Here is a 27,353-nt window from a genome sequence, read left to right on the forward strand (position 1 = left end):
TTTGGTAAGTTCCTGATATACTGAACTTTTTCTCGTAATGAAGATTTCATGAAAACAAACAGTTCTCTGAGTTGTGAACTTTTGACAACAGGACTGTAAAGTACATCCAACGACAACCACATTACAGTAGATTTAAAGCAGTATCCTAACCCTAATTTTATTATTTAGCAGAGCAAGTGGTACTGTACCTTTCACTGCAAAATGTGACTCTCTGTTCCTTTAAGTGCATTTTTTAAAAGCCCCTTGAGAAGCATTTCCACAAACAGAATATCTCTTGTCACTAACTACTGCTCATCCCAAAGTCTCTGCATTATTGTCTGGATATGAAACTTTAATGCATCAGCAAGAGTAATTTATCAAAATAGGAAGCAATAGCTTCAGATCAAAGACACTGAAAGGTCCAATGATAATGATGCTGCATATGCATGTACATAAGGTATTCATTCATTCATTAAGTTCCTGCTACTTATCTTGGTGAGGGTCATATACAATGACAAATACCCAAACTTGGAACCTGCCTCCAGACAAGGAAGATGCATAATCCACATTGCCTTGTTTTGCCTCAAAAATCCCAGCCTGTGATTTTCTGATATTTCCCTGTCTAGTTATGCTAAACCAAGCACATAATGAAGTGTAAAAGGCTTATAACTTTGCATAGCACCTCATATTCCTCTGGACTCTCTCTCTCTCTCTCTCTCTCTAAAAGATAAAAAAGCCCTTTGAAGGAGAATATTTCTTTTGATGTTGCTTATTTTGAATGTACCCCACTGCCCCCTCCCAAATCATTCAACATCTAACTAACTAAATATCGTTTACATCTCTAGCTACAACCCTTGCGGGGTGGGGGTGGGAAGAGGCAGAGAACCTTTCCTGTCTGAAACCAGAGTTCTTGTCTAGCAAAACAATTAAATGTAAACAGTGCAGCTGAGGCTTTCATTATGCAAAATGGATGGACACATTATGCTGTCCATGGCAATAGGTTGTATTTTAAATAGTTCTGAATCAGGGAAATCACCCCTTAATGCTCCACTTCCCCTTTTCACATGACAGCAGGGACATTCAAGGCACATTTTACATATTAATAGCATATATTCCTCATCTAACAGGTTTCAAGTCTGTCACATCTTCTCCCTCCTATTTTAGGACCCCCCCCCCAACTCCCAACCCAACCTTAGAAACAACCTAGCTGGCATGGTAGATAAGAGGTAAAGTGTTTTCTTCATGACCTCTATGCATCGTACTCCATGGGAAAAGCAACGTGGAATGCACACTCAGCAGACTATGAGATTCGAACCAGTTTGTCCTCAAGGCATTTCTGCCATAAAACATAGTCCTACCAACGGTATTTTTATTATAAGCAGCCTGGCTTCCCTTACCCCCATCCCCACCCCCTCTCTGCTTACTGCTTCTCGCTGTGCACCTGGCTGCATTTGGAAACCCACAGAGCAAAGCATAAACAATAAGCCTCAAACAGCAACAGACTCCTTTGTTTTACATGCAAATCCTACCTCTGGTAGTTGTCACATCTTCCTCAGGAGCAAAGCCTAATTATTAGCAAACAGAGATCCAGTGGAATCCTCCAAACTGCCACCAGTTGTTAAAGGCTGTCATCCTTACCTCCTGGTGCTTGAGCCTTTTTGGACCATTAATGTCACAACCCCTGCTAACTCATAGCTTAAGACTCCCTGCTCAAAATGTCTGAAATAGTTTGGAAGGACAATAGGAATGACAGGCACACTAGACAGCCATGCTTGAAATTAGTTATCTGAAGCTCTGCTAAGGCTGTTTCATAGTGTTTTAAAGCATGCATTAAGTAGGATTTATTAACCTATCATAGGCATGCTATTTCTGTTTTCATTAAATGCCGTAGCAGGATGTCTGTTAGAAATGCGGTGATAGGTCTAACGCCTTTCCCCCACTGCTTTTAAATCCTCATGTTAGAGGAGAAAAAAATCAGACATCCTTAAACTTACTAACGGTACCGTTTCTGCAGAAAGGAGTTTCACACATTATTTTGAAACTAAAGAGAAATTCACTCCTTGGAATGGAAGGTGCGGTAGCTCCCAGGACTAATGTAAATGAAAAGATTAATCTTCATGCCACAAAATCCCTATCCACCCCAACCCTCTGCTACAGAGTTAGTGAAAGTATTGATCAAAATCTGAAACTTCCCAATGTTAACTAAGGCACATATAGTATTAAGTCAGTAAGGATGAAGCGTCTACACTATCTTATTTTCAATCGCTTATTTAGTGCCATAGGTGTTTGTGAGGTTTAACCAAAATTAGACTATGATTCACAGATAGCAGCATCTCAGTTTACAGTCTTAATGCACTAGTTGCTACACTACAGAACAAACAGTGATAATGAGCAGAATAAACAGAGTGCCCTTATGGTCTTTACAGCCTCAATGGTTTGTGGAAAAGTTGGGGTTTTGGGAGGGTTCTTTCCTACATCTGTTTTAGATATGATTTATGTGTAAATATAAATCTGAAATCTCAAACATTAGAACTAAATTTAGAATATTTGACTCTGGAGCCTTTCACTCCTAGGTGACTGGTTCAATATCAGCCCAGGTCAGTAAAGATCCAAGGTTGGCTCTTTAGTGTTGCTGGTCTGGTTCTGTGTGAATAAACATCCACTTTTCAAAAGCCACCAGCACAGAAACATCTTTGCTGGTAGTAGCAGTCGAGAGGCCAGAGGACTGAACATGCAGATCAATGCCGAGACTGACTGGTAGGAATGGGTGGGGAAGCTACTACTTCTGGTGTCCACAATGTACTGTTCAATGATTAACAAATGGACTACAGTGTCCAGGGCTCTCAATCCAGGGCATTTCACAAGCATTAATTTACAATGAAAAAAAAAATCACAGTGAGCAAGCAGGGAAATGAACCATGAGCTGAGCGATTAGGGAGCAAGGCTGATCAATGTAGCAATAGTTAAAAAATAGATTCAACTGTATTAAGATGTGGGATTTGATGGCATAATAACCCCCTGTCCCCGTCCATTCCTGAAAAAAAAAAATCAGCAATGAAGAGGTTAATAAACCAGTAACAAAGGGAAAATGTGTATTAGTTTTTATCATTAATGGGTACTAGATGGGACAGGGGATTGGTTATGGGATGTGAAACTTTTCCTTTAGCATCATTGGTTTGAATTTGGACTAGTGAGTCACTTCTGTATCGCTGAAGCTCAACACTGCTGGAGAGGAGATCATGGGCCTACGTTAAACCAATAGGTAGATTCAGTCCAATTCCTAGGGAGCACCTGTCCATGCTGCAAAAGCCACCACCACATTTAGGACCAGTTGCCTACTTTGCTGAGAGTTTTGCCTGACAGCCAAGGACTGGGTGCGAATTTAGAGGTGAATTATTTTCTCCCTGCAAAGGCTGGCCTTTCAAGCATATACTGGGTGAAATTCTGAGCTGATTTGCACCCGAGTGAATGTATTGAAATTGATGGAGTTACTCCAGATTGCTGGAGTGCAGAATTTGGTCCAATATCCATCTAATTAATCTGGGGTCTTAAGCAACCCTTTCATTGTATATCATCATGAGAATTCATGGAGGATGGGTGAAGTCCCAGAGGACTGGAGAAGGGCAAACATAGTATTTATCTTTAAAAAAGGGGGGGAACAAAGGACACAGGGAATTATAGACTAGCCTCTCTTCGATACCTGGAAATGTACTGGAACAAATTATTAAACAATCCATTTGTAAGCACCTGGAGGATAACAGGATGCTAAGGAATAGCCAACATGGATTTGTCAAGAACAAATCATGCCAAACCAACCTAATATCCTTCTTTGACAGGGTTACTGGCCTAGTGGGGGGGGGGGGAAGCAGGAGGGGGGAGAAGCTCATGGCATGATATATCTTGATTTTAGTAAGGCTTTTGACATAGCCCACTTGATAGTCTCATAAGCGAACTTGCTATAAAGTGGGTACATAGCTGGTTGAAAAACTGTACTCAATGGTTCACTGTCAAACTGGAGGCACTGCTGCTGGGATCAAAAGCCAGTCTGCTGACCCTTCCAACCAAGCAAGCAGCCTACTACAGGCCAGCTGCACTCATCAGGTTGCCCAGAGACTGACCCTGTGTTAGGGACCGAGATATAGGTAGTCTGCCCTAGTATTCAGAGCTGGAGTCAAGTCTAGTGGGAGGAGCAGGCATTCAGCAAGCTGAGGGTCAGAGCTAAGGTCAGATGCCAAATGGCAGAGCCAAGGGTCAAGCTGGAGTCAGGGACAGAAGTCATGGACTGGGGTCAGAGCCAGGACTGGTCACTGAGGATTGAAGGCAAGGTGTAAGGGCAGGAGGAGAAGCAAGAATCAAGCACAGAGCAGGAGCATAATTGGAACAGGAGCAAAGGCAGGGGCAAGGCAGTAGCCAGGAGCATTGCCAGCACACGGTTGGGTGCAGGAGGCAGGCATAAGCAGGGATCAATGCAGCCACAACAGGAAACCACCTTTTTGCTCAGACAAACTTCCTGTTCCTCCTCCTGACTTAAATAGCATTGCTGGACCAATCGGTGAAGCTGGGCAATCCTCCAGTCAGAGCTCCCATGGGTGGTGCTTGACTGGGGCAATAACCGTAGTAGCTTCCAGCCCATCAGTTTTCAGAAGCCACTAGGTGGAGGCCAGGATGTGGCAGCTGTCTGGGGACCTCCAGGTTTGGATTCAAGACCAGAAACAACATACCCTGCTTCCCAACTGGCTCTGCTCAAGTCCTGATTCCTGACAGTATGTCTACACTGCACACTCAAGCTTGGGGGCTCAGTGTTTCCAAGCCTGTGCTTGAACGTCCACACTACATTGTAACCCTAGGTTTACATTTACTGGACCCATATCTCATAGCTGTGCTAATTCCTGCATTATGAAAAGGAGGACTTGTGGCACCTTAGAGACTAACCAATTTATTTGAGCATAAGCTTTCGTGAGCTACAGCTCACTTCATCGGATGCATACATCTGATGCATCCGATGAAGTGAGCTGTAGCTCACAAAAGCTTATGCTGAAATAAGTTGGTTAGTCTCTAAGGTGCCACAAGTATTCCTTTTCTTTTTGCAAATACAGACTAACATGGCTGTTACTCTGAAACCTGTCATCCTGCATTATGCAGACCTTCTGACTCAGGCCTGTAATTTGATTTGCATCCACTCTGCAAAATGACAGTATTTGGACCTAAGTTACAGCAGAACTTGGGCCCTGACCCTCCACCCCCTAGCAGGATCCTGTGACCTGGGTCCTGATTGCTTACAGACCCGAGACAGACTGATGTGTGTGTGGATGAAAGTGGGGTTTGGGCTTCAACTTGAGTCAGTGCTTGGGCTTAGTGTGCAGTGTAGACATACCCTCTAAGTTCAGCCTGCACACAACTATGTCGCCACTGTTCCAGGTTGGCTGGCAGGATCTCATAATCTTCTTCACATATCACTAAGTCTTCCCGGAACAGCATGTTTCAAGGTGGCTTCCTTTGTATATTCTCATGTATCATATCTATGAGGGCTGTAGGCAAAAAAGAGGCTCAATGCTGACTCCTGATGCAGGTCAGTGCTTACTGGAAGTTCTCTAGTGTAGCCCCCATTGAATTTTCTCTGTGGTAGAGTCTCCACCATACATATTTCCTGGATAAGACAGACAAATTCTTTTGGCACACTTCTCTGTTACAAACTCCACCAAACTCGTTAGAATCATAGGATTAGAAGGGACCACAAGGGTCATCTAGTCTTACACCTGCCAAGATGCAGGATTTGTTGTGTCTAACCATTCAAGACAGATGACTATCCAGCCTCCTTTTGAAAACCTCCAGTGAAGGAACTTCCACAACCTCTCTTGGCAATCTGTTCTATTGCTCTACTGTTCTTATAGTAGGAAGTTTTTCCTGAGATGTAATCTAAATCTGCTATGCTGTAGTTTGAACCCATTGCCTCTTGTCCTGTCCTCCGGCAAGAGAGACCAACTTTTCTCCATCTTTTTTATGGGAGCCTTTCAAGTAGTTGAAGACTGCTTTCATGTCCTCTCTTAATCTCATCTTGGTACACAATTATATATGCTTTTCCCAGGTTCACAAAGACCATACCTCTTTTCTCTAAATTCGCTTTGAAGATTTGTAGCACAAATATGACATCAACTTCTCCTTCCTGGTACGTATCCAAAATGACCCTCCCAAATCTCCACCATTCCATGCAGATGCTTTTCAATAATCTTCTCCTACACTTTCACAGCATGTGATATTAGCTTAATTGAATGATAATTAGCACATGGTGTAATGTCTATTTTATGCTTAAAAATAGGCACTACAAAGCTTTTATGCCATTCATCCAGGATTTTTTCTATCTTAAGACTGTCACTGAACAAACCTGTAAAATACTTGATGCCTTCCATTCCCAATGACTTCATCAGGTCCAGGTGCTTTCTCCTTTTTCATTTTTCCTAAGTGCCCCTGCAGCCTCCTTCTCCTATACATAATCTATCATGCCCTGGTTAGTTTTACATGTTCTTAATTCCTTCCCTGGGTTCTCCTCATTCATCTCTCCTTCAAAATAATCACCCTAAACATTGTTAATTGATTCACCATTTATTGGAATGATACCATCTTCATTTCCAATGTAAGCAAATTTTTTGGCATTGTCTCACTTGCCTTGGCAAGTCTATAGTTGGTATACTGTACCTCATATCTTTCTAATTTGTTATATAGCTTGTCACAGGCGCTACTTTTAGTTGTTGCAACTCTTCTTTTGGCCTCCATGTATGCCATTTTATCAGTCTTCAAGTTTCCCAACAGATTATTTAACTCCTGCATTCCACTCCCGAGTTGCCCTTCTTATCCTCTTTAGTACTAGATTCATCAATCCTAGGACTTCATGTGCTGTTTTTAGCAAAGTTGCTTTAGTTTGAATTACTTGTCCTCTATACCTCCCTGTGTGTAGTCAGGAAGTTTATGGATTACTTTTTGTTTTAAGCTTTTTTTTCATTCTCATTTTTCATTCCCATTCTTAAACGAGTGAATAAGCTGAGATTTGCAAGCTGTAACGTAGGAATGCTGATGGAAAGAAGTTTGGAGCTATGTGAAGTCTTAAAGAGGAGAATAGTAAATATAGCTTGTGTACAGGAGACCAGATGGAAAATTGTAAAGCCAAGTTGTAAAGCTATGCTGGTGGAGAGTAACAAAATCTCTTTATCGGGGAGTTCAACCTCCTGAAATGACGTTGGAGGTATTCTGGATAAAACCATGTAGAAGCATGAGATAGAGGTTACCAGAAGATTGGACTGACTGACAAGTGTTAAATTGTGCTGGGAGGAGGCAACAGTACATCTATTAAGTGGGTAAGCACCACAATTGGGAGAGGATCAAAAAGTAAAAGAGGAGGTTTTGGTAAGTTGCTGTGACTTACTGGAAACAACCACCCAATGAGCAAGTAATGATCAGAGCAGATTTAAATGCACATGTTGGAACTGTGACAGCTCTCCGTTGAGGGCACAGCATTAGAATCAGAAATGCCAAGCGGGAAATGGTCCTACAGGCTTGTCTGGCACTGGTTGTGGTGATCACAAACACACCTGTCAGAAGAGGACAAGCCATTTCATAGCTTATAACAGTGGAGGATGCAAGTAAACCAATTTCTTTTTAACAATAAGACCAGAGCTATCATGAAGATCAATACCAAGGTAATGCCCAATGACTGACCTGAGAGACAGCACAGATTTCTCCTTATGGAGTACAGAACGAAGAGCAGCAGGTGCCAGTGCAATACCTGTTCAATGGATAATTTAAGAACTTCCTTTTGTGCTGTCCATCCAGCGTCTTTCATGAGCACTAAATTCACCTTACGAAAAAAAAAGAGCTCCTTGTCCTGAGCAATAGATTCGTGATTCATTAAAGGCTCAATGTAGAAATGATTTGTATATGGGATGTGATAACAGCTCTAGAGACATTAGGCAGATTCAGGTGGAAGACACAGAGATGCTTCCTTGGCTGATTGTCTGCAGAGAAACATCATGAACTATCCAGGAACCTGTTCAGAGTGGATGGCACCCAAACAGCCTACCTAGGAGTTAATACTGTAATTATTATTCAGAAGTTTGGTAGATATTATCCAGGGCCTGGCTGTGAATCATTTGTGTAGACAAGCCCTTCAAAGAATTCTTTAGAAAGAGTAATTTCCGCCCCTGCCCCCACCATAGAGAAACCCCCGGCCCCATGACCAGGGCTATCTTCTTATTGTGTGCTGGTTCCTGACCACTCTTTGGGGTCAGGGGCCAGAAAGAGGAAGTGGCACACATTGCCAAGTCAAGATAGGGGTGAACAAGTGGAAAAAAGCCAAGAGTGGGCCTATGTGTGGAGGCTGATCTGATACCCAGGTGGAAAGTGAAGTTGGGAGATACCTCTAACTCATGGGGCCTGGGGGATACTCCTGGCGGTAGGTGGTTAGGGGAGTCAGAATGAGGTGAGTAGGATCTCCTTTGGTCACAGAGTCAGAGAGCAGGCATGAAGAGGAGCTCCTGCTGGGGAGGAGGCAGAAGGGAACGAAAAGGATGTGGGACTGAAAATAAGTCTTCTTATGTTGGGTGCCTCTATGGAGAGCCAAGACTCCTAAACTCATCCCCAGGGCCCTGAAGATGAAAGGAACAACCTTAATACACTATTAACATTTTTTGTTGTTGCTACAAAATTATTTAAAAAACCAACAACTCCTTAATTAGAAATAATTAGCTCTTGTTTCTCCTTCTTGAGAATACATATTAAAGAGATGGATTAGATGGACCACGGATCTTGACAATTCCTATGTCCCTAGGTAATGCATATGCTTTCTGAATACTGCCCACCCCTCCAATAATTGCTTACGTTTGCTCTTAGTTTAGTACCATCAGTAAAGTCACATTGATTTTAATGGGAGTGGAGGTTACTTAGCATCTTGCAAGTAACCTTACTGAGATACAATGGGGATGCACCAATGTAAATTGGTTTTTGACTCTTCTTTCTTTGATCAATATTAATTTTTGACAAATATTAGCTTGGGAAATGGTCTAAGAGAGATGGAGATAAGGAATTCAGAGGATTTGTAGTTTGCATGCTGACTGTCAGTTAAACAGTGTAATGAATGGAACAATTTATGCATAATTTCATTATGAGTCATCCTAATTATAACAAAAATTTGATAGTTACACTTTCTAGTTATATATGATACAGATACATATGCTAATTGCATATGGAAGAACACAATGTAATTAATGTTGCAGGTTATGCACACAGTAACCTCTTCTCCTCCAGCAGGGACAAAATTCTCTAGGAGCCATAGGAATTTGGTTTGAAGTTGTATATTTATTAGTAAGCTATTTTTTCCATTCCAATGCTGTGTCACTTTGAAAGGGTATCCACATCTGAATCAGCACTGGGGAGCTTTTCAGTAATCCAGTAGATGGCCTGGTGTGAATCAGCTATGAAAGAGTGCAGAAATAATCTACCGATGGCCAGTCAAGGTTGGATCTGTTCAACAACTGAGACTGACAGTATATAAAGTAGCTACAGATGTTACATGCATTGAAAGTACACTGGATGCTGTATCAAGAGTGTGAAATTAATTGTAAAAGAGAACTAGATGTAAATAGCCAGTGGGAGACTTAAAGGAGACTGGTCCAAACCTAATCCCAATCTGGATTTTGAGAAACTTGAACCCAAATCCAGAACTGAATGTTTTGTCTTGCACCTATTCCTGTGATGGACTAACCTGAAATCCCATGTTCAGACACCCCCAAATTTTGAAGAAGTTTGACTCTGGATGGAAATCTTACTGTGGTGGTTTGGTCCCATCTCTACTATTTAGGATTTAATTTTCCATTTCTGTATGGGATATTACTGAAAGCAGGACAAAAAGTTCAGAAAATTATCTGAGTTTATTTGAACAAGCCCAGTTTGAGTCTTTCACGCGAAACTTGAACATCAAGAGCATGAGCTTTAGCAGACTCAAATGATCATGACACCTGGCTAGAAGAGCAAACTTTCCAGGAGACTTTCATGGGCACACCTGGATTGTAACCTCTTTCAGGCAGGGACGGTCTTTTTGTCATACATTTTTACAGCAACTAGCACATTGGAGCATGGGTGAGATTCCTAGGTGCTACTGCAATAATAATAGAGTATCGCTGACAAGAGTGATCTGACCACACAGGGAGGTACAAGAGTCTTGCAGGAACCCTGTGGTGATAACATATACATTACTTCAGTATCAAACTGAACACCCACAGCTCAGAGAGAGGTCTGTCCATTCATAGCTGTCCATCTATAAAGCAAGGGCAGAACTGACTGGCATTGTGCCTCTCTATGTTCCATTCCTAGAATATAGGCTTTCCTGGGCTGGCTTCATGGTGTAGTAACATTTACATTCTAATGGTGTGGCCTAATGTTGCAACAAACTCCTTTGCATAGCAGAAGTTTAGGTTCAATTTCTATGAATGTTGAAACTAGAACATGATCCTGAACTCACATTTGAATATCACGGGAAACTAACAAACATAATTGAACTTTAAAACACATACATTGTTTTATAGCTATGCCTTCACTGCCAGAAATCTTTGTTTTTTTAAATTACAACAAGGTAACTAATGCACATTAGCTCTCCCACTGTAAAATCCTAGAGGAGACAATGCATCTGTAGTTTTTACCAGGAAGTAGCCAGGTACAATTACATCCACAGCAAATTGTTTTATAGCTATGCCTTCACTGCCAGAAATCTTTGTTTTTTTAAATTACAACAAGGTAACTTTCAGAGTAACAGCCGTGTTAGTCTGTATTCGCAAAAAGAAAAGGAGGACTTGTGGCACCTTAGAGACTAACCAATTTATCTAACCAATCTAACCAATCGGATGAAGTGAGCTGTAGCTCACGAAAGCTTATGCTCAAATAAATTGGTTAGTCTCTAAGGTGCCACAAGTACTCCTTTTCTTTCTGTGTATATAAAATACCCCCACTGTATTTTCCACTGCATGCATCCTATGAAGTGAGCTGTAGCTCACGAAAGCTTATGCTCAAATAAATTTGTTAGTCTCTAAGGTGCCACAAGTACTCCTTTTCTTTTTGTTCTCTCTGTCATTCTTTTGCCTTTTCCTCACCTCTCCCTTTTTGACCCACTTGTCTCAGAGGAAACAATTGTATTTAGATCCTTGTTAGGTGACCCAGAAGTCCCAAACCAATATTTGATGCAAATGGATAGTTGCTTGCTGTGAAAATCTTCTTGGTTGACAACTCATTAGGTACTTTAGACAATAGTTGTCTGTAAAGTTTTTTAAAGCAGCAGTCTCCTCTCTTTTGCATATTTAAGCTAGTATCTCTCTAGAAATGTCTAGACTAACTTGGTCTTGAGCAGTTTTAATGGAGGTCTTTCTACTACCCCATTTCTTCACCAGTTTCTAGATTGTGTTGCTCTGTCACTTTTCCTTCAGTTTTTAACCATCCTTAAACTGCCCAGGTGTCAGAAATCTTCTCACTCGTTTCCTGTAAACATTATTCTGCCTTCTTCTTTACTAACCTAACCTTTATTTATACACAGTCTCATGGATTTGGCTAGCTATTCTCAAAACATCTGCTATATTTTGTACTTTATGGAGGTGGATGGGAAACAGACTGCAGGGGGTTGGACTAGATGACCTCCTGAGGTCCCTTCCAACCCTGATATTCTATGATTTATATACACATGCTTGCAAAAGTAAAGCTCAGTTAACTCTTTCTTCTCCTTACAATCACATTCCAAGTTCTTACTAATTTAGTACACTTATGGATATCTCAGTTAATTAATGTAGCTCTGCTTACCAGTGGCATTGTTGCACAAAAGTGTATACACACAAAGCACAGTTAAAGAAGTCTCAGAAGTCTCCAGAAGTCTCAGAACTTCCACATATTTCAACAATTTCAAGTCTTTAATTACACCGAAGAGAGCCCTGACAGAAAATAACCTAGACAGATAGCAGTGAAGATTTCAAATGAACCTCCAAATCCCTTCTATTCATTTGCTCAAATTCACCGGAGGTATACGGAGGTGCCACTTCACTGACTTCATAATATCTTTAGCCTGGGTACAGGTCATATATTATTTTTGATTAGCTGTAGGGGAAATCCAAACTCATACAGCCGCTTTCACAGTGATGGGTAGTGTAAACTATTGAATTCTGGGGCAGAGATGATGAAATTAAATGAGTTCTGGTGTGACAGACACTGCTCAGTAAATCGTTGAAGGCTGCAGATACATTTGAGCAACAAAAAGAAAACCCAAGCAAACAAAACTACTCTCACAATTGTTTATTGCCAGCTCCTTTACACTTTTCTGTTAAGTGACTATGCAAAGTATGTTGGTCGTAGGGATGACTCCCCATTTGCTGCTGTCAGTCGAAAACTTGAGTTGGGTAATCCCACTGGAGTTTCGTGCTTCCACTTTCCTTGGTTTGGGTCTTAATACAGGTGCTTTCAAAGCTTGATTGGGTGTGACCACTGTGCAAAGACTCCACTGTTTCCTACTCTGAACATTTCTGCTGTATAACAATTGCTGCCTGGTTCTTTCCCGTTTGTTAAGCAACGGATTACTCTTCAAACATTTGCAACCAGGTTAGCCTAAACTCTGCATGCAATTCCTCGTATTTACAAAAAGAAAAGTAGTACTTGTGGCAGAAAGCACCTAAAAAATCAGAAAGCATCTAAATAACCCGTTCAGCTTCCGCGAAAGGTGAATCACAACGTGCATTATTCATCACAAAGAAAGGAATCACAGTAGCAATGATTGGGGCAACAGTTCCGAGAATTATTGAACAAGCGAGAAGCACCTCTGATCGCGGCATTCCGAGATGACAGTAAATATGAGGAGCCGTGTTAATTTGTATACGCAAAAAGAAAAGGAGTACTTGTGGCACCTTAGAGACTAACAAATTTATTTGAGCATAAGCAAGCTTTATTTGCTCAAATATGCTCAAACAAATATGCTCAAATATGCTTTCTTTGTGATGGATAATGCACGTTGCAATTCACCTTTCGCGGAAGCTGAACTGGTTATTTAGATGCTTTCTGATTTTGTACATGGTGTCTTAATTGTTTTCTCAATCAGGTCTAACATCTTTTCAATCCATTTCCTCCTATTCCTACATTCATTTCATTTCACCTAGCAACCCTTATGGAGATATTGCTAGCTAACTGTGTCCTCTTCTTTCTCCCCCAGATCACTTGATGTATAATGCCCTCCTTTCTGCAGGACTCAGGTATCTCCATTATAGGATTCTTCCTTTTATTCTTTACTCAGTCATTGCTTTGCTTTAGTGGAACTCTCACTCTTTGATGAAAATCATTCTTTTTTTGTTTTCTATTTTCTTTTTAATATCTTTTGCATGCCTAAAATGGCCGCTCTGTTTTGTTTATTTGGGAGCTTGGTCATCTTGGACTAAATCCTCAAGCCTGAGCAGGGGCCATGAAAGATGCCTTGAATGTGGTGATGCTAGCATGGTATTACTGAATGTGGAAGGTCGGGTTGTAAGGAGGTCAGGCTGAAAAGAGAGGCAGGGGCTCCTTGCTAAAGAGCACAGGACTGCAGTGACCCCTCTGCAGCTAGCTCATGGAGAGGGAATTAAGGTAAGATGGTGATGTCAGTGCGGAGTGGAACAGTAGTTGAATTGAGAGTCAAGCTACCTAAGTTCTATTCCTGTCTCTGCCTCTGACCTGCTCTGTGATCTTGGGGATGTCATGTCACAGCTCTGTGCCTCAGTTTCCCCTTCTTGTAAAAAGGGATAATGATACCTACCTTTGTAAAGTGCTTTGAGATTTATGGACAAAGAGAGCTGACCTACAGCAGTCACGTGACAGTTAGGACTTTGCTTTCTGTTGACTGTATCTGAGATTTCTAAGGCTCTGCCATCTGCAAAGGTAGCTCCCAGTTTTTGAGGTAAAACTGACGCAGCATATTACAGAATGCATGCATTCGCAGGCGTGCACACACAGAGTGCTCTCTCTCTCTCAGACGTTTTACTTTGGATCTTTTCCTTTGTCTAAGATAAGGGACATCCAGACAGCAGGAGCAATTTTATTCTTTGTATGTGAAAAGCATACAAGGCCATATCTTCAGCCTGTGTCAATTAATAAAGTTCCACTGATTTCTCTCTGTCCATTGACATTAGCTGAGGATCTGCCCCAACATCTGCAGGCCAGGAAAGAGCTGGGGATAGGGCCATTGAATCCATAAGACAACAGACCCACTGGCCGAACAGCTGCTCTTGGAGGTTATTGTGCTTCAGTGGCTGCAACACTGGTCATGGTGCAGGAGTGCTGACACTTCACAGCGTCGGGAGTAAAGGATTCCACCCCGTGGGGCTGCCCTGCTCCGAGTCCGTTTTTATTTCTGACTATCTGGGACTAAGTCTGAAAAAAGGCACCTTTGCCACCAACTTTAATCTGGCAATTGGGCAATAACTGGGCATACGTGCTGCCACATTCAGCAGGTGGGGCTAGAGAGCCTAAAAAGGGTCATGGCAGCCCAGAGATCTCAGCTGGGTGAAGGAGAGCATAGAAATGAATGGGCAGCCGGCCCTGGGGGCACAGCCACCTCTTTAAGCACACAGGGGCCATGTTCCACATAGTTAAGATGTAGATGCCTAAAATAGGCCCCCAAACCATAGCAATGATTTTGCATCAGCATGTGTCTGTGGTTGACAAAGGATGGTAAAGCTTTAAGTCTCATATCTATTCAGGACATGGCGCTATATTGTAAAAGGCTGAAGTTTATAAGGTCATACCAGGTGCCCTGCCATGGCCTTATAAATCATGGCCTTATAAACAAAATGTCATTAGCAGCCTGTGTGTCTTGATGGATAAAGGTATTTGGTGGCTGCATTTTTGAATGGCTTAATACCAAGAAGATTCATAAGATCACAATGTCAGACTCAAACCCCATGCATTTTAGTAATTAGATTTGTTGGAAGGAGGGATGAGCACATTCTGGGCCACTTTGTGCTTTTTCTTTCCTCTGGATCTCTGGGGGTTGACAATGTGTGGAGCCATTTTGTCCCACTGGTGATGCTTTGATGTGCCCGGCCTGCACAAGGGGTTTTGGGAGAGTGCCCTGAAGAATCCTTTAGACTCCTTTTGGAAAGGTGCCCATTGTGGCACCTGCCTTTGGCCACCAGTAAATGCATGGGGTGAGTAGGAGTTGGGAGTTTGCCATGCGGCGGTGAATCTTGCTGACATCAGCAGGAGGTGTTGAGTGCCTCGAAAGATCCAGCATTCAGAGAAAGAACTGCATTTAAATTCTCTCTTAAAGTCCCTCAGTCCCACCAAATAGGAAAATACATAATTTATGATTATTTTGATGGCTTCTATTGAGCCAGTCTGACTAAAAATATTCCCAGCATTCTCCTGTGTTCTCACCAGACATATTAAAATGATTGAGAAGAAAGACCTTTAATCCAGTTAGAGGAAAGTACAGACATTAGGTTCCCCTTTTAAAAGCTTTTCTTGAAGAATAGGTTCTTTTATGTCCTATTCCTTTCCCCTACCCCATGTCTATCCTGTCTATTTAGATTGTAAGCTCTTCAGGGCAGGGACTGTCTACTGTGTGTTTGTACAGCACCTGGCATGATGGAGCCCTGAACTTGGTTTGTCCCTAATCAACATTGTAAGAAATATAGCTAATAATAATATTTGAGTGAGATGTGTTTGACAAACTACAGTTTATAGATGTGAGGAATTAAAAGGAGATACTTGGGTGGAAAGCACATGGAGTGAATATAATGGGATATGCTGGCCCTTTAAGCCTAGAGTGGGGCCAGAAGACACTATTCCAGGAACATTGGAATGAACAAAGCTCAGAAAGTGGTTGAAGCTAGAAGAGCTAAAGCAGTCCCAGGGAATTAGTGTTTAGATGGGAAAAACCCAGGACATTATCCCTTTAAGGGCCCAGGACCAGGAACCTGGTAGTGCATGGTGTGGCAGGGTTCCTCTCTCTCCCAGCCAACCAGGAGGACAGTATACATGCTGTCTTCCCCACTCAGAACAGGGGCAGGCTGACAGGAGGAGAAAGCCAGAGTTGCAGCTAGAAAGGACTGGGGGCGGTGACTTCATGAGGAGCACACTGGGCAGAAGAAGAGCTGCAAGCATGATTGAAAAGCCAGAGCTGAGTATGAACTTTTGTATTGTATTGTAGTGACGGACTTTATTTTGGGACCTTGAGGACTGTTTTGAACTGTTTCTGTTCTTTAACCAGCCCCAGGTCAGGGGTGGGAGGGGAGGTGTTAGCCACAAGAAGGACTGAGTGGAGTTTTTAAGGGGCCAAGAAGAAGGAAAGCAGAGGCAGGGTGCTGCAAAACCATTCTGGCCACCAGGGGTCGCTCAGGAGGTAGCTGCCCTGCTACAGTGAGATTCTCTTCAGTGGAACATTTGTCCGTTGGCAGCAGTGTCCGGGGGGAGGGGGGATGAAACAGGGTGCAGTTTGAGCGGCCATGCATGGGGCCGTCTGCACTGCTTGCCCTATGGAGGGGGTCTCTATGGGTGTTCTGAACGCTAGAGTAGCCTTAGCAGCGGAGCCATTGGCACTATATTTACACAGATAAATCACTTGGGCAAAACTCCCATGGAAGTCTTTGGGAATTCTGACTAAGGACTAGGAGTACTTGTGGCACCTTAGAGACTAACCAATTTATTAGAGCATAAGCTTTCGTGAGCTACAGCTCACTCCATCGGATGCATATCGTGGAAACTGCAGCAGACTTTATATATACACAGAGAATATGAACCAATACCTCCTCCCACCCCACTGTCCTGCTGGTAATAGCTTATCTAAAGTGATCATCAGGTGGGCCATTTCCCGCACAAATCCAGGTTTTCTCACCCTCCACCCCCCCACACAAATTCACTCTCCTGCTGGTGATAGCCCATCCAAAGTGACAACTCTTTACACAATGTGCATGACAATCAAGTTGGGCTATTTCCTGCACAAATCCAGGTTTTCTCACATCCCCCCCCCCCCCCGTGTATGTGTAAAGAGTTGTCACTTTGGATGGGCTATCACCAGCAGGAGAGTGAATTTGTGTGGGGGGGTAGAGGGTGAGAAAACCTGGATTTGTGCTGGAAATGGCCCACCTGATGATCACTTTAGATAAGCTATTACCAGCAGGACAGTGGGGTGGGAGGAGGTATTGGTTCATATTCTCTGTGTATATATAAAGTCTGCTGCAGTTTCCACGATATGCATCTGATGAAGTGAGCTGTAGCTCACGAAAGCTTATGCTCTAATAAATTGGTTAGTCTCTAAGGTGCCACAAGTACTCCTTTTCTTTTTGCGAATACAGACTAACACGGCTGTTACTCTGAAACCTGACTAAGGACTGCAGCACTGGGCTCGGGAAGTGGAAAAGAGCTGAACCGCAGAGAGCAGACTCTGTTGGGATAGCTCAGTATGACATACCAATACTTCTGTCCCCAACGCGATCTTAACTCTTTTATCTTGTTTCCAGCATGATCACAAATTTTCTGTCTGGTCAGCTGATGACAGCGCACCACTGGACAAGAACTAGAGCAAGACTCCAGTGGTGGGTTCCTGGTAGCCAGGCAGTCAGAGGTCTGGCAGGCTTGACTAACCCTGGAGCAGCTCTCAGGAAAGAAGGAGAGGAGCCCCCACAAAAGATGTTACATTTTAAATAACCCTTGATTTGTAATTTTACTGAGCTGGCATCTTTAGTGTACAACAGGATGCTAAGGAGAGGTCAAACTCTCACCTGCGATTCTTCTGAGGAATGGGAGTTCATGGCCTCCATTGAAATCAATGGGAGACAGGGCAGAATTTAGCCATTCACATGAATGGCAGAGCTGCTACGGATTTATGAAACGTTTCTGTAAAGAATTTATCAAGGTTCAAATTCTACTTTCAGTTATATTGATGTAAATCTGAAATGACCCCTTACTACAGTAGTGTAATGCAGGATTTACACTGGTGTAGCTGAGAGCAGTATGTAGTCCCAAGCACCTGTCTTCAAAAGACATCTGGCTCTGTACAGAATATTAATTCATCAAAAATGTGTCCCAATAGCCCAGCTAGAAAGTTCCAGCTGCTTTGCTACCACCCCCAAACACAAACACACCTACCAGACAGTGCAAGTGAGAACAGAAGGAGTTAAGTAGTTATGGGTAAATGACTCCAGCAAAAAAAAGAAAAGAAAAGAAAAGAGGAGTTTGGAAACAGGCACAAAGGAACGCAACTCTGGTGGACATTTTCAAAGAGGAACCTTCAACAAAAGGCAGAATGACAAGATCCTGCATTTAGCCCAGACTAGATGGACCCACAATGGGCCCATACAGACAGTTCCTGTTGAAAAATCCCTCTCTAGCTATATCCATTTACAATGATATCTTTACAAACCTATCCTATACAAAAATATGAAAAACACCATCTAATACCACTGTGAGGGGGGACATATATGAACCTATCTAGCTCAGTAGCTGTATCTGAATTTATATAACACTGTGAAGTTGTATTTATTTTAAATATTTTTTGTATTTTGTATTTTGATTTTTGTGACCAAGAGTTCCTTTTATTTTAAACAAAATAAGTTCCTTCCCCCCATTTAAAAATAACTGTATACACAGTGGCCCCTTTTTTTTCTAAAAATGAAAGAAAATAGAAAGACATTATCCGTGAGTTCTCTAGCCCAGTCTGAACTTGTCTCCATTCTGAGCAGTTTATAACAGATGCTCTGGTTTTTATCTCGATGCTTCCTAGTTCTGGACTGCAGTATGGGAATGGAGTTTAGAAGCTGGACTGCAATTTATGTAGTACATCTGAGATCTGAATTAGAGGTCTGATCCTGGAAACCTTTGCCCATGCATGTAGTCCTTGAGCACACAAATACTACTGATCCATTGTGAAGTTTCCCGGGATGGGGTTTAGTCCTTAAACAATTGAACTTTTAAAAAATGTTGAGTAAATAAAACAAAACATTCCAAGGATCCAATCCCGCAAAACCCTTAGCAGTGCAACTAGAATAATAGAATCATAGACTTTAAGATCAGAAGGGACCATTATGATCATCTAGTCTGACCTCCTGCACAACGCAGGCCACGGAATCTCACCCACCAACTCCTGTAACAAACCCCTACCTTATGTCTGAGCTATTGAAGTCCTCAAATCGTGGTTTAAAGACTTCAAGGTGCAGAGAATCCTCCAGCAAGTGACCCGTGCCCCACGTTGCAGAGAAAGGCAAAAAACCCCCAGGACTTCTGCCAATCTGCCCTGGGGGAAAATTCCTTCCCGACCCCAAATATGGTGATCAGCTAAACCCTGAGCATGTGCCAAGACTCACTAGCCAGACACCCAGGAAAGAATTCTCTGTAGTAACTCAGATCCCACCCCTTCTAACATCCCATCACAGGCCATTGGGCATATCTACCGCTAGTAGTCGAAGATCAATTAATTGCCAAAATTAGGCTATCCCATCATATCATCTCCTCCAAAAACTTATCAAGCTTTATCTTGAAGCCAGATATGTCGTTCACCCCCACTGCTTCCCTTGGAAGGCTGTTCCAGAACTTCACTAGTCCTTAACACGGCAAGTCATGCCTTTGACTTCAGTGTGATGTGTTGCTAATGTGACCAGATAGCAGGTGTGAAAAATCAGGATGGGGGTGAGAGGTAACAATCGGCTATATGAGACGAAGCCCTGAATATTGGGACTGTCCCCATAAAATGTGCACATCTGGTCACTCTACGTGTCGCCTGAGTTAGGGGTGGCAGGACCAGGTTCTATGGAACTGGTTCTTATCTCGGTACACAGCTGTCTGGGTTCCAGTATACAAATAAACACACAGTGCCAGACACACACACACAGTTTCATTTCTAACCCTTGACTCACTCCCCTGTACCCCTCATGGTCATCCAAAGAAAGAGGTATTTTCTTTACTTAGGTCACTTGTTTGTGCTCCAAATAGCCCTTGGTAAAGTAAGCCAGTAAAAACCCAATGCTCTACCCTTTGGGCAAAGTGAGAGGGATCTGAGAGTGCAGGAACAAATATCCCCAGGGCATCATTTATCTCTCACAGCACATCTATTTACTTATTTTCTCTTTCAACAGTTTTCAGAGTAACAGCCGTGTTAGTCTGTATTCGCAAAAAGAAAAGGAGTACTTGTGGCACCTTAGAGACTAACCAATTTATTTGAGCATGAGCTTTCGTGAGCTACAGCTCACCAGTGAAGTCACCGGGAAACTTCGTGTAGCTCACGAAAGCTCATGCTCAAATAAATTGGTTAGTCGCTAAGGTGCCACAAGTACTCCTTTTCTTCTTTCAACAGTGTTGCCATTATTTCTGAACAGAGGACTAGAATGTTTGTCTCCCTTCTTCGCTACTGTTGGTCACCCCCTTTCTACTCTCCTTGACAGGCATTATGGTCAAATAGCTCAATTAACTCTTAAAGGCACAGCGTGCTGAAACAGCTCTCACCCCCTAACGCTATACCATAATGTAATCCCTCAGCAAAGGCAACACAACACTTCACAGCGATTGCTTGATTCCCTAGAAATATCACACACTCTGCAGACCAAGGCAATTAATAGCTATTATACAACAACGGGCATTCAGACGGCTCACTAATATTAGCAGTAGTGATTCTAACATACCATACAACATCCCTATCCCTCTGGGTCAAACGCAAAACCTTTACTATAATCAGGTTTAATTGCTGGCCTGTATTAAAATAGCACAAAGACCTTGTGGGCAGAAAGGTCTCTTAATCTGTAAAAAGAAAAGGAGTACTAGTGGCACCTTAGAGACTAACCAATTTATTTGAGCATAAACTTTTGTGAGCTACATACGAAAGCTTATGCTCAAATAAATTGGTTAGTCTCTAAAATGCCACTAGTACTCCTTTTCTTTTTGCGAATACAGACTAACACGACTGTTACTCTGAAATTAATCTGTAAAGCGCTCTGGGATTTGTCAAGTATGAAAGGTGCTACCCTGGATAAAATCAAATCAAGTTCTGTTCTCTTCTGTCTGATGCTCACTGCAGAAGTGCAGCTTGGACTCCATAACATTACTCACAAGCCACAATCAATGTGGAGGGGACTGCTGTTAGTGAGGCAAGGGAATTATTAAGGCAGTGCCTGGTGAATGCGATCCTGGACTTAGTGCACGAAGATCTCTCTCAGACGGCACACAGCAGAGCTTTTATTTTCTAGGTTCCCTGTCTTTATCAGTTGCCTTAGGAATGATAGTGTCCTTTTCCAGATAGGAGCTAATTTAGTCCACTCTTTGCTAGTTTATTTAAGGAAAACCTGCTCACCTTTAACATTTGTCTGGAAAGCCAGCCTATGACAGTATACAAGTTTGCTGTTGAAGTTTGTCTTCTTGAGATTGCTGGGCTGCACTATGACAAAACTCAACAGCAGAATGCAGCATCAAATCAGAGACTCACACTGCTGCTGCTTTGTTCCTCCAGTACTCGCTCTGACACGAAAGCAGCATCCGATCCAGGACTTACACTTAAAGCAACAATACACTAAAACCTTTGCTCTAACACTGTACCTATGCTTGAGGCTTTAATTCCTGGCTTATCAATGGGTGAATGCTTGACACATGGACAGCAGTTTTTAAAAATATCTGCAGGTAGATATCTGTCAGCCAGCTAGAAATGAACCAGCATCCCCCCCGCGCACCCCAGCTGGCAGTGGAATTTGGCCCCGGTATGTAATATTTGGTCTGAATGTTGCCAAAGAGATGAAGAGCCGAGAGCATTTGCAGTGGCTCCTCTAAAATTAATGCACAACCTATAGCTGCCATCCTTCTTCAGGAAATCCCAGGAAAGCCAAGACGGCTGCAGCTTTCTTAGATGAGGTCAGTAATGAGAAACTCAAGCATATTTGTCAAGATCGACTCTCAAGGTAGAGGAAATCCAAATTTCATTTCTCAACTTGATAAAGACAGTGAGGACTAAAATGAGCTCCCAGTTACACCAGCATAAATCCAGATTTAAAGCCAACAAGGCCCATGGAGCTACACCTGTGTACTGAGCAGAATTTGGGGTAATTGGCTCACCTCTGTCTTCACGAAGGTTGTGATGAGCACAGCAAGCCACTGTAACGCGGACAGCATTGATGACATTGGCATCCAAATGGGTCTGTAGACATCTCCAATGTTATTTTAATCTGCCAAAAGCACATTCAACCACCATTCTACACCCGCTGAGAATGCAAGTAAACTGCCTTTTGCCAGGACTCTGAAATCAGGGTACAGTTTCATAAATCAAGGCAAAAGGGGGTACATGAGGTCCCCCAGAATAATACCAGGGACAGTAACTCTGTTTTTTAAATGTCATTTGGTGGGAATAGTGTCCCAACCGGTCCATGAATATAGACTCCTGGGCGGTGAAAAAGTCTGGCACTGTGAACTTTTCCAATACAACCCACATCAACATTCACAAATCAGCATATATGGTCCACAAGGGCCGGCATAACAATGGAGTAGTACCCTTTCCAGTTGATGTACTCATGTGCTTCTTGAGGCTGGCAAACTATGGGATCTTGAATCCCATCAATGTCCCCAGCACCATTAGAAACACCATTCTCCCAAAGCCAGCAATTACTCCTGGAAGAGCTTTAATGCCAGCCACCTTGGGGCAAACCAGACGCCCGACTGCCTCCGATGCCTCCACCATCACTTTGCCCACTGTTGACTTGCCAACCCCAAACTGGTTGGCAATGGACCTGTAGCAGTCTGGGGTAGCCAACTGCCAGACAGTTATAGCCACCTGCTTCTGGACCCCAAGGGTGACCTCAATTGTGTCTCTTTACACTGGAGGGTGGGGGCAAGCTGCTCACAAAGCTACAGAAATGTAGCTTTCCTCATGTGAAAGTACTGGACCTACTGCTGGTCAACCCAGGTCTGCATGACGCTGTGATCCCACCAGTCTGTGCTTGTGGCCCTACTCCAGAACATCAGCGGCTATGCCAACTGTACTAAGCAGCATTTGCCAGGGAGAATCTTCAATACTAGGGTACTCCTCCTTCTCCTGCTACCTCAGGAAATCCATCAGGTTCTTTTTGTGGGACAGAAAATGCCACCAAAATGTCCACCAGCACCTCGTGGATGCTCTGCCAGTTTCCTGATACAGGCGTGAAAGCACAAGCAAGAGAATTTCTTCAAAAAAGATGCCTTCTCCATGTTGCTGGCTGCAGGAGCTGGGATTGCACAGACCAAAATGACTGCTCAGCAAGCAGTGTTGGCAGGCTGTTCAAACTTCCTGCAACGTGCAGGGCAGGCAGTAAAGTTTTCCCACAGTGCATCATGGTCACAGGACTAGAGAGGCCACATTTTAGGAGGGCGCTAGGGACTCTGGGATATGGTTGGTTTGACTCAGGCGTGTATGCTGCAGTGTGGACACCAGAGCTCCAGGTTTGAGCATTGGTTAGAATAGTACTAATGTTGGGTTAAAAAACAGAGTACATGCTCAAGTCCAGGATTCCCTAATATGGGACAGCTGACTCCAGTCCCATTAACCCTGGGCTTATAGTGCAGTGTAGACATACCCAGTCATCTTGAGCCAATTCAGAGTGGTTCAGACTTGGTGACTGATTTCTAAGAAGGACATATTCCATCCCGATGAAGTGTTTTACTCAAGTGGTATGTATGAGACCAGTTGCTGCCCTGCCAGTTATCACATAGAGCTATTAAATCCTGCAGTGGTAGGGTGACCATACATCCTATTTTGGCCAGGACAGTCCCTTTTTTAAGCCCTGTCCCGATGTTTTTCGGCAAAAGTGGGCATATGTCCCATTTGCTGACTTGATGAGTTGACAAGTGCAAATGGGGAAAATACCCACTTTTGTTAAAAAAGTGGGGTGTAGAGGAACACGTGGGGGGGGGGGGAGGTGACGAGCAGTGATGCCAGCCCCATGTAGACGGGGAGGCAGGGCTTGGGCTGGGGGGAGGCAGGCTTGAGCAAGCAGCGACACCAGCCTCAGCCTTGCATGGGGGGCAGGCATGGCTCGGGTGGGCAGCGATGCCAGCTCCTGCCTCGCAGGGAGTGGAGTTCGGGCGAATGGGAGTGGGGCTTGAGCTGGTCCCACGCGGTGTGCCATTTTTCCTTTGGGAAATTTGGTCACCCTATGCAGTGGGTTCTTTTGGGCCTCTAGCTCTCTTTTGCTGTTAACACTGAAATGACCAGAACTGACGTTTGGCCCCACAGATACTGTATGCAAAATTGCTCCTGTCTAATTGGCCTAGCTTGCAAAGACTTTACAGAAACTCTAAAGCATTTCTCTGTCTGTCTGTCACATGGTAACTTTTGAATGCCACATCCGATCAATTCCAAAATTTCATGGAATTTTCTAGGCAGCAGTGGCCAGAATCCTATTGATTTGGGGGGAAATTGGAAAATCAAAAGGGAGAAATAGGGCGACACACAAAGCTCCTGCTAGCTCTTTAGCACAGACACAGCTTTAAGTATCTCTGTAATGGTTTAGTCATCAAACATCTGCTTGATGGCATCCAGTAACATCATCCAGCATAACAATACATCTACGTTATCTCTGCTCATCCTCCCAAAAGAGTTTAATAAGTTGACACCCTGAATGACTTATCACCCAGACAGAAAGAAGAATAATGGTGTGGGGGAAGGCAAAGGGAGAAGGGGGGATCTGGGAGAATGCACACAGCCCTGGGCATGGGGATAAGAATAGAGAACCCTGTAGGGAGGAAGGAGGCGCACAGCTCCTGCCACAGGGGTAGGGGTGAATGGGGGATGCTGGAATAGGGGAGAAGAAGAATAGGAGAACATACAGAGCCCATGACAGAGTGGGGGAGAGATTGGGGGAACCCTGAAATGGGGGAGGGGGAATGGGAGACACAGGAAAAGAGGGGAATGGGGATCACACAGAACCCCTGCCATGGTGGGGAGGAGATTGGGAGACCATGGAATGGGGGAGGGGTATGGGGATGCCCACAGAACCCCTGGTGAGGAGAAATTTGGGGGACCCTGGTGTGGGGGAAGTGGGAAAGGGGGAACACAGAACCACTGGCAAGGGGAGGATAGGAGACCCTGGTATTGGAGGTGGGGGGAAAGTGAGGCACAGAGGGCCCTTGCCAGGGGGAAGGTGGCACACAGAGAGTTTGTGAGGGGGAATGGAGGGAAGTCAGGGGCTTCTGGCATGCAATAAGCTCACCTTACACACGCTAGGAAGTGTGTGACCCCCCACTTGTTAAACAAATACATGGTTTCATGAAGGTACTTTCCACTTCCCACTCGTTTGTATTTTAAGTAACTGTCCACTGTACCAATACACATGTACAGCTCTCAGGCCAGAGAAATCTACTGGAGACATAATGGAACAGGCTTGAGCATTTCCCCAAATTCATGAAGGAATTTTCCTGGTCTGCATGGATGGGAGATAGGGGAAGGAGTCAGCTGTCTTTGTTGCACTGTCCCTGGCTCCTGAGGAACACCACAGATGGTTCTCCCCTGTGTGCAGGATGGGACGGGGAGGGAAGGAGCGAGCTAAGGGCAGAAAGTGTAAATACTCGTGTATGAGTTGCATCCTCCTCTGCCTCAAACCCACAGGTGCTCTGTGTGCACAAGGTAATACACTACTGGGCCTTAGAGGCAGATGCCACAGCAGAATTTCCTGGCAGTGCAGCTCTGTTGGAACCACGTTGCCCAGGAAATGGAGTGGGAAGAGGAGTGGAACGTGTGTTAGAGTCAATACAGAGGCCTCAGTCCCAACACCTGTACCTCCAGCAGGCCCCTGAGATGAACATGCAATGGAAGATGGAAGATTTCAAGGAAACATCATGAGGGGAACCTACAGATTTTAGGGCACTGTCCTGTGGGCATTTTTATGGGTGAGGGCAACTGCGATCGCTCCCCCTCCCACTTAGTAGACGATTCTGGTGATATTCCCAATCTACTGTTCCTGACTTGACTAAGAATGGGAGGGAAAGAGCAATGTTCTAGCAGTTCAGGAAGTGGAAGATCAGCTGGAACTGTCTCAGGGGATGGGCTTCATTGTTAGATATGAAGAGTTGCAAAAATCAGTCCAGGAGGCCCGGAATGCATGAATCAACATGGTCAATAGGGTGAGGGCTGAAGTGTGAATCGCTGTGTCTGATAGGATAGAGCACCATCTTCTGGTCACTACCTGAAGGAAGTGAATGGCTTTCTGACTGTCCTGGGTATTTGGACACCTAACAGTACTGAGGAGTTCAAAAGGACCTCAGGGCTGCAGACCAATGTAACCGCCTAAGGACAGATGCCCACGATAGTGAGTTGTGTCACAGAGGAAGAAAGTTCTTTCAAGCACTCCCCTCTTTCCATTAGCATGGCTGCAGTCCTGCCTGGGTTCAGCTTTTGCCAGCTGCTCTTTATCCATTTGTTGATTTTGGCCAGGCATTGAAAGAGCTGGGAGATGGTACTGTGAATACCTAAAGGAAATGGATGCAGCATTTTCTTTTCTAATACACCTCCAGCTTTTTTCATCTGGAAACAAACATGTTCCTTCTGTTATTGTCCTAAAACACAGTCTTCTGAAACAGATTACACTACATCCTGACTGTATACTCTGTAACTACAACTGCTAAATCATAGGAACCTTCTAAACGAAAGACTGTGGCACACTCCATCTCTTTTTAAGCATGCAGAGAACAAGGAAAGGTAGAGAATAGAGGTTAGCTGGCTTGTCTGTTGTTGACTTTGTTGGAGCACATGAGCAGGGAATCTATCTGCAGAAGAGTCTCTGTTTCTATTGTCCCTCCCATGGTTGGGCATAGTGTCACCTTTTGGATTAGGCTGGATTTTGTAAAGTCCTTCCCTTGCAGTTTAGCAGATGAAGAAGTCCCGGTGAGGAAGTCTTATCATCATTTAGTATAATAGAAAACATCAGCTCAAGGTCAGCTCCATCAGTCCATGTCTGAATATCCCGGGTGTGCATGTTAGAGTGTGTCAGCAACTTTGTGACCTCAGAATGAAAGAATCAGCCTTTACAGACCGCGGCACTCTGTCCAAACCATATTCGGTTTGGCAGCCACAGCAAAAAGGCTCTTGTATTGTAACCTACACCTCAGAGAAAAGGGGCTTGGTTTTTCACAACCAGGGGACTCAATCTATGACTGACAAATCCCGTCATCCAACTCTCATAAAATATAACAGATCAGATCCTAAACTCTTGGGAAAACAGCAGGGGGAGGGAGCAGCAGGCAATGGGCCTAACCTCAATAGCAGCCTCTTCTTCTGTTTCACTTCCCAGACTCCTGTCTTCAATTACATTAGGGTGCTTGACATCCAGCCAAGCCCAGCTTTACGGAAGAGTCAGCAATAAACAAAGGTGAGTATTCATTACTCAAACTCT

General features: G+C 43.7%; 1 protein-coding gene across 2 annotated transcripts in view; it reads right to left on the reverse strand.

Annotated features, from left to right (window-relative positions):
* LOC311525996 (calcium-activated potassium channel subunit beta-2) overlaps positions 1-27,353 on the reverse strand; it is a 230,120-nt gene that overhangs the window by 153,733 nt on the left and 49,034 nt on the right. The window contains exon 1 of one of the 2 annotated variants that reach the window (XM_084638578.1): positions 1,509-1,730. The exons of the other annotated variant lie outside the window; for it this stretch is intronic. The gene's annotated coding sequence lies outside the window, so the exon portion shown is untranslated. Of the gene's footprint in view, positions 1-1,508; positions 1,731-27,353 lie in introns of those variants that run through there. 2 annotated transcript variants of the gene reach the window in all.

The sequence above is a fragment of the Lepidochelys olivacea genome, assembly GCF_965140295.1.
Source record: "Lepidochelys olivacea isolate rLepOli2 genome assembly, chromosome: 9".
NCBI classification, from domain to species: domain Eukaryota; kingdom Metazoa; phylum Chordata; order Testudines; family Cheloniidae; genus Lepidochelys; species Lepidochelys olivacea.